Source organism: Danio aesculapii, chromosome 20 (assembly GCF_903798145.1).
Source record: "Danio aesculapii chromosome 20, fDanAes4.1, whole genome shotgun sequence".
NCBI classification, from domain to species: Eukaryota; Metazoa; Chordata; class Actinopteri; order Cypriniformes; family Danionidae; genus Danio; species Danio aesculapii.
Genome location: NC_079454.1, coordinates 41,757,322 through 41,766,474, shown reverse-complemented (window position 1 = coordinate 41,766,474; position 9,153 = coordinate 41,757,322).

The following is a 9,153-nucleotide window of genomic DNA, read 5'->3' as shown; positions in this document are numbered from 1 at the left end:
ACTTAGATTATATTTTATGCCTCAGTTATCATAACTGAAAGACTTAAGCTCTGCGAACCCGGTACCGGGCCCGTGATGTCATTTACTTCTGCATTGTTTAAATTGTAAAGGTCCGTACTGGCCTAATACCCCCATAAGTGGTTCTATTCACTCATTAGTTGGAATAGAATAACTTTTGCTCAGATTATGATAAAGAAATGTGTTTCTTTGATTACTGACATGTGCAGGAACCACCAAAATTAACTACAGAAACCTAGACCATACAGAACCTAAAAGGTACACATTCAAATTTGAGTTTCCAAAAGAAAGAAAAAAAAAAGTGCCTCTTTTTTGGAGGGTTTATTATAACACAGACAACATATACAATTATTTGAATCACTTTCAACAGTGTTTTATGTAAATTCAAAGGGTTTTCTTTAAAATGATACCAAACTTTTGCATTTTTGCATGATAAATTTGGGTAGGCAAAATCTAGTAGGAAACCCCCAAAAAGCACTTGACTTTATTAAAGGGATAGTTCACCCAAAAATTAGCATTCTGTCATCATTTACCCATCCTTCACTTATTCTACACCTGTTAGAGGTTCTTTCATCTGTTGAACACAAAAGAAGATATTTTGAAGAACGCTGGAAACCTGTAACCGTTGACTTCCTCAGTATTTGTTTTTCCTACTATGTAAGTCAATGGTTACAGGTTTTCAACTTTCTTCAAAATATCTTCTTTTTGTTTTCAAAAGAAGAAAGTAACTCATAATGGTTAACCACTAAAGGATGAGTTAATACTGAGTACATTTCCATTTTTTGGATGAACCCCTTTACGTAGATTTTATGACACAAACCACTAAAATAAAACAATTGTCACATTTTGCGCAAATGTGTGTGTATGTTTCTCAATGGCAACAGTAAATGGGTTATAGGGATTTGTATTAGAAGAAATGAGAAGTGAAGTGTCTGTTGTTTAAAATCCAAGCCTGGGAAGCTACTGAATCATGTTGGTCTACGTGCTAGTCGTGATTTGAAGTATTCATCTGGGGTCTCCACAGCAGAATGAACCGCCAACTTTTCCAGCATATGTTTAACACAGTGGATGTCCTTCCAGCTGCAACCCAGTACTGGGAAACATCCATAGACACTCATTCACACACATATACGGCAAATTTAGTTTATTCAATTCACCTATAGCGCATGTCTTTGGACGGTGGGGGAAACCAGAGCACCTGGAGGAAACCTGCGCCAACAAGGGGAGAACATGCAAACTCCACACAGAAATGCCAACTGGCCCAGCCGGGACTTGATCCAGTGCTAATCACTGAGTCTTTTTCAAAACATTAAAAGCCATGAAGTAAACCAACCAGACAAAAAGGCAAAGCCACAATGCTGTGTGGATAACTGAATGAAATACATTACATGAAGCATCGCAATTTACACAACTAAAGTATTAAGCAATTCATTTGAAGTAGTTGGTTAAATCTATAGAAGCAACATATTTTAGTGTAATTGAAAGTGTGCATGCTTAGGGTCCTTCAGCTTGGATCATGTGCACCTTTTATAACCAATCACACCACAGCCTTGAGGTTCATTGACTTCCTGTCAGAGTTGTGTGAAAGTCAGTCACTGTTTGTTTGTGACCATATAAATGAATGACAGTGCTGTACACTATACTGTTCAACCTGCTATGTAATTGTCAGTACAAATCAATTTAAACAGCATTTTTTATGACTCTACACTCATTCTTGAAAATAAAGGTTACAAATGGATCCCGAGTGATGGCATAGAAGAACCTTTTAGTGAACAGTTCTTATAGAACCATTTTGGTGGATTCTTGGTGAAACTATAACATTTTTAAGATGCAAAGAACAATGAATAATGAATAATGTAAAGAACTTTATGTGGAATGTAAGGTTGGTTAATAGATTTTCATAGGACCAGTTGTGCTACTTAAAAGTTCTTATTTAAATTAACAGTGGAAACTCTAATAATAGATCAAGCCAAACTATTGTTTAGGGGCAAACATGTTGCAGTTTAGCTAATGATTTACATGAATAAATGGAATGAACAGTGGAATGAACTGCCAACTACTCTGGCATGTTTTATGCAGCGGATGCCTTTCCAGCCGCAACCCAGTACTGGGTAACACCCATACACTCTCACATTCACACACACACTCATACACTATGACCAATTTAGTTAATTGAAATTCACCTATATCGCATGGAGCACTCAGAGGAAACCCACACAAAAACAGGGAGAACATGCTAACTCTACAAAGAAGTGCCAACTGGTCCAGCCGGGACTCGAACCAGTGACCTTCTTGCTGTGAGACGACTAAGCGACCGTGCTGGCTTCAAATGGGAACAAACATACATACCAGGTATGTTTTGTTGAATGTTTCAGACAATCAGTCTACTATAGGGCGCTGTAGAAGTTTTTGCAAATCTGAAATATGTTACTTAGGGCAGTGGTTCCCAAACTGGGGGTCGCGACCCCTGCGGGGGTCGCAGAATAATTTCAAGGGGTCGCGAGAGTTATTTAAAAATTGTGTAATTTCAGTGATTATAATAAATATTTTTCAGTATTACAAGTGAAAGCTAATATTTTCAGATTTTTAAAAAGATATTACTGATTCATAAAGTATTTAGGACACATTCGGGCAGAATGCATCTTTGTACTTGGAACGCAGCGCTCAGGAACAGTTTAAAACTGTTGTCATGTCAACTTGCCGCAGTAAACAAAGCCTTCAACGCTTGCCCCGCCTTCACGCTCTTCTTATTGGCCCACTGCGCTAAGAACTGAACACGAATGATTGGTTAAAATCAGCTGTCAATCACTCAGTCAACGCCTCCTGTCTTCAGATGACAGGAGCTACAACCGCGAAAATGTAAAGCGCTGAAGACGAGAGAATGAAAACAACACTGACAGACTTTGTCTTAGAAACACCTAAAGCTACAAATATTGGCACATCTGATTACTGATCATGTGCTGAATGTTAATCCACCAGCTATACTTATTGAAGAGTGGATAAAAGACCTCCATTGGCTTCAAGTCTGCTATGAAAATGACTAGCATTCACTGTAAAGTCTGTGGGATATCTTTTGGGATATCCGTCCGTGTATCTTTTGGTCACTCAATTATGCTATAAAAATGTCTTTTCTTGTGATAACGGGATTTCATTGAGACATATTTTCCTCACGCATGCATATTTATTTTTTTGCTTGTTAGTTTTGATTAGTGTTGATTTTCAAATGCAATAAATCTGTTTATAAAACTTGTAGTAACAGTGCGATAATTGGTGGGAGCCACTAAATTTTGGCTGGTGCGCCTACATTTTTAAAGTTAGAAGCACCAGTGTTACCAAGCAAAAATGTTAATTTCAAGCCCTGTAATCTATAGTAAATATAGTTAAAATATTGTGAACAGCTTAAAAAAGCTATTTTTATTGTTTGTATATGCTTTGGTAGTGGGGGGTCGCGAGTTCTTGACGATCTTACAATGGGGGTTGCGGGTTTAAAAGTTTGAGAACCACTGACTTAGGGCAGTGGTCCTCAACCACTGGGCCGCGGACTGGTAGCGGTCAATTGATACCGGGCCGCACAAGAAATCATCCATTTGATTTATCATCTGAATCTGAACGATCTTTTATTTTGAAAAATGGCCGTATTCTCTCGTTTAAATCTCGATCACTTGAGCGCCCAAATTTAACCCACAAGCAGCAAAATGAGTAGGAAACAGACATCTTTGGAAAGTTTCTTTGCTAAGGGGAAAAAGCCCAGTGAAGGAACAGCCAAGGAATAGATCCGCAACCCATTTGTCAACAAATCAGGTGAATTCAGCACGTCTGTGCTAGAAGATCAACTGCTGGAGATTGCAAATGACAGCGACCTTTTAGGGGCGGTTCGCTTATCACGTCTTTTATAGAGATTATGCAGATTCGTTTTTTCCAATGGTGGTGTGAGACATGCGCACACAAGCGGCGTGAAACACTCGTGCCTTCCAGACAAGCCCAGTTGAAAGAATGCCGAAGGACAGCACCATGAGGTAAGTGACAAAAACTGACCAATCAGATTCAGCTTGTATGGAATTTACACATTTCGGTAAGACTAATTATCTCAGACAAACACAGAAAACCCAAACACTTCAGTGCTTTGTAATTTTCTCCATGAATAAAACTTTTTACACTAACACTCTGTATCAGAGTGACAGCAATGTTTTGTCAGCTTGTCATCCTTTGAGAAAAACGGTTATTGGTTGGCTAGCAACCTACAAACCACCACCCAGCCACCCGGTCCACTGTAAAATTGCCAAGCGTTGACCGGTCCGCCGTGATAAAAATGTTGGGGACCACTGACTTAGGGTACGTTTTGTTGTACGATTCAGAAACACATCCATGAGAAGGCAAGGCTTATTATACAGATCACCTAACAAACCACTGACCTAAACCCAACCAATAGTGTTTTCAAAAGGAAACGTAAGAGAAAAGTTCAGTAGTTTGACCTTGATTTTTGATTGCTTTTATCTTTGCTTTAAGCTCTGCATCACATGTACAACACCCATGAAGGGCAATCCAGCAATATATTTTTTTTGTGATGTTATTGTTAGAGTTGTGAAGTACATCATTCATCTTCGTTAATCTTTAATGGATTTCTATAATGATAGCTTTATCATTCCAATCATGGTGATTGGCTTTACTGTAAAGAGACCTTCAATTTGTAGAAAAATGAAGGCAAGCAAGAAAAACACCATGTGCACCTTACTGTAAGATCATGAATCTAACTATCTGTTTATAGAGATCAAATGTCCATGGAAACATTATTCTGAAACAATGGTTTCATAGGAAGCCTCTTTACTTCCCTTTTCTATTATTTCCTGACCAGATATTGAGGTTTCTTTAAAATCTCCTAGCCGCACATGGTTCCTTCAATAATAGCCATTTACAGTAATTTTTGTTTTAAATCCACAGAATAATGGACTGATAATATGGGGGTGATCAAAGCTTGTAAGTACATGCTCCCTAAAATGTTAAGTTTGCCAAAAAATCTGACGATCCTGTTCTAATGTCATTTCCAGTTTCTTCGTTTTCAATGACAGTGGATATATGACAATGGAGTACATTTATCAAGGTTAATATTTAAGGGGTTTTTTTCTGTCAGTACAATGACCTTTCTTTTGCATCTTCTGAAAAACTATTTCTTTTTGTCACCCATGTGGTTTATTTAAAATCTATAATATTACAGTAGTTCTTTGAAATGTACTGTAAAATGATTATTACATCAGTTTACCTGGCAGTTAAATAGTTTGCTGTCCCTAAGTTGTCCCCATTTTTGGAACTCACATATGACATGAAATGTAGTTGTGTCTGTTTAATAAGCAAAAGATTACTCAGAGACTCAAGACAGGCTAAAAGTTCATTTCTAGGATGAACCGTCCGCAAAATCACTCTCCCACAAATTACACACAATAAAGAAGAATTTTAATCCATGAGAAATAAAACTCCTTTTCACTGGGAGATTACTCAGCTTTACTTGGAGCTCAATTGTGTCAAGTGTTTTGACCAAGTTAGAGTTTTATGCAGAGAATAAATATAAAACATACTTTTTTTTAACATATTTAACTCATTACAGATTGGATTAAACTTGTTTCAGGCGAGAGGCATTTACAGAACACCATTTTCAACTTTAAAATATATCATTTCCAATTGTTTTGGAGGCTTGATAGCACAAACAATCAAAACCTTATAGTCTCCATGCAAAAAATAAAAAACTTTGATGCCATGTGCATGCTTATTGCATGTTTAGTCTAAAAGATGTGCGACAACCAAACAGCAATGCAGTGTTTCTTGACAGAGTTATACTGCAAACTACTGGCCTGGTATGCATAAGAATAGGGATGCTCCGATCAAGGTTTTTGCAGCCGATACCAAGTGCCAATTCTGATGCTTCAAGCTTTTTAATGCACATAATAAGCACATTTTCCCTCAAAGTATGATACCTAAGTGGCGATCTCTCCTTACCTAACATAATAAATTAAGGATGTTGCATATATTCCCTTAAACGTGTCTCTTATAGCCATTTAGGTGTGAAGACGTCACGGTCAGAAGCAGATTTGCAGAAAATTATAGATAAAACATAAAATAATTTGGTAAGAAAAATGACAATGAAATTTGGAAACATTGCAAATGATGGAAGAAGAATTCAAAATGTCTCAATCAAGAACATTTAGGAGTGCATATTTGATGCATAAGAAGTTAAAACGCACACCTATAAATCCATTACTTCTTTAAGGAAAGGAAACAGACAGAGAATCGATCGAGTCACTAAATGTGATTATCGGCCAATACCGATTTCCGGCTGCTCCCCTACATAATACTGCATTTCAAGCTTGATTTTAAATACATAATGTTTCGTTTTAAACATTTTACTACAGTAACACTTCAAAAATGTTTTTCTTGGATTTTTTTGTCTTGTTTCTAGTCCAAATATCTAAAAATCGTTAAATCAAGAAGCATTTTCGAGGCAACCAAAACAGTTCAACAGTAATAGAAGCCAAAAATAAGTTTCTCCTTAAGACATGCAAAATAATCTGCCATCTGTTGGCCTTTGGCAGATAATAGACAACGTGTTTTGCCTGTCTAGAAAATGCTTCTTGATTTGATCATTTTTAGATATTTGGAAAAGAAAACAAGATAGAAAATCTAAGAAAAGCATTTTTGCAGTGTATTTTACTTTTAATACCTCAACTTTAAATGAGTTATCCACCATCAAACCTGATTACTTAAATATAATATACACACACACACGAACACACATACACATACTTGTATATATGCTTTACATGGACTCTCCATGCTTGTAAATTATTTTATAATGTAAAAAACCTTTATAATATGACCCTACCCCTAAACCCTTACCCCTTTTCAATGTCAAAAGCCCGCTTTAAGTCAGATCAAGTGTTGTGATTTACAGGGACACAAGGCATGTCACTGTAAACCACAATAATAGAGTACAACTAGGTTATACCCATGTCATTATATGATTTCGTGTCCTTGTAAACCACATAAATCTATACACACACACACACACACGTTTGGTTTTCTCTATGAGTCCCTGTGCATTCAATCCCCGTAGGGATATACAAACAAGAACACATATAAACACACATATGCTATAGGGCATTTGAATGTTTTTGAATGATTCTGATTGGCCAATGAATGTTCTAAGGTGTGAAGTCAGAATTATTAGCCCCCCTGAATTATTCGCGCCAAGTTTATTATTTTTTTCCCCCAATTTCAGTTTAACTGAGAGAAGATTTTTTTCAACATTTCTAAACATAATAGTTTTAATAACTAATCTCTAATATCTGATTTATTTTCCTAAAATAAATATCATTTTACAAGATATTTTTCAAGACACTTCTATACAGCTTAAAGTCACATTTAAAGGCTTAACTAGGTTAACTAAGCAGGTTAGGGTAATTAGGCAAGTTATTGTATAATGATGGTTTGTTCTGTAGACTATCTAAAAATATATAGTTTAAAGGGGCTAATATTATTGACCTTAAAATGGTTCATAAAAAATTAAAAACTGCTTTTATTCTAGCTGAAATAACACAAATCCAGAAGAAAAAATATTATCAGACATACTGTGAAAATTTCCTTGCTCTGTTAAACATCATTTGGGAAATATTTAAAAAAGGAAAAAAAAATTCAAAGCCAGGCTAATAATTCTGACTTAGACTGTATATATTGCTGCCTAATTTTTTTAAGTTGAATCAAATAAACTTTTCTAGTCATGTCAATTTACTTAAGTCAAACTGACAAAAAAATTACATTACACCTGATTAACTTATTGAAATAAGTTAAAGTCGCATAAAAACATTTGTTGTCATGACTTTTTTCAGATAATTTTTCACAGCGTATAATAATTAAAATTAGGGATTTCCCGATCAGGTTTTTTTGCCCTCAATTAAGAGTCACAGGTCATTTGATCTTAAGTATCTACCGATACCGATACCCAATCCGATACTTTTATAATACATAAAAAAAGAATAAAGAAGAGTCCTGAGCTGATGGTAATGTCCGGTTTCAATCTAGTCTAAAACCGCATGATTGGGCCCGATTTCTGATCACGTGATTGGATCTGGACATCCCTAATCACAATGTTAATTCTCTGCTGTAACAATATTATACTGTTATGAAGCATCCACAATTCCTAACTTATTAAACTAAATACAAAAGATAAATATTCAGCTTATATTTGAGTTGTTTATTAAATATATAGCCATTTAAATAATATGTAAGAAAATATATGTATAGTTGATTGAATAAAATCTATTTTAAAAACTACACAAATTTTTAGCAATGATCTATTATAAGTAAATTTAATATCAAACATATTTAAACAATGGACATCAAATTAAATGTGTTTTAAATGTAATATAGCATTACTTATATATAGTTTCTCTGGATTTAGTGCCACTCTTCATCAATTATACCACACAGTGTAAAAATATTGCTTAGTTGTGTATCAATTTAGAAACAAATAATTCAGATGCAAAAACCTCAAAGTGCCGTCTGAAATTTCCATTGAAAATTAATTTTTTTCTAAGCCTCCTTTGTTTATGTTGAGATATTTCACTTTAAAGAACAGGAAAAGGACTCATTCTCTGACATAAAAGTGATATTTCTGCACATACACATAAAAATGCTAATTTTAGAGCTAAATTTCAGACAGCATTTAGAGCATACCTGTCAACATTGGGATGTTAAAATAGGGGATATGCCCACCATAATAAGCGATAAAAACACCAAGATAGACATCTTTAGATATTATTATTATTATTAATTATGTGTATTTGTCTGTTCAAACATGCACCCAAAACCCAGACTTTCGCTCCGCTTCAAATCGCGTGTACAGAATCCGTTTGGGAAACAGCGTCTATTTATCACTATGGAGTGCGTCGGCTGACAGTCATGCACCGATATGACTGTTTGGAGGACTGCATATGAAGGGGAGACTGCACCTGTAATGAAAAGTAAAGGGAATCCCGCCATTTTTATATTTATTTCAAAGTGTTTTCATGCCTAAATAAAGAGCAAGGGGCGGCCCCCGGTGGTTCGGCAGTATAGCTTGCTTATAGGGAGGCTCAGCTCTTTAGTGTT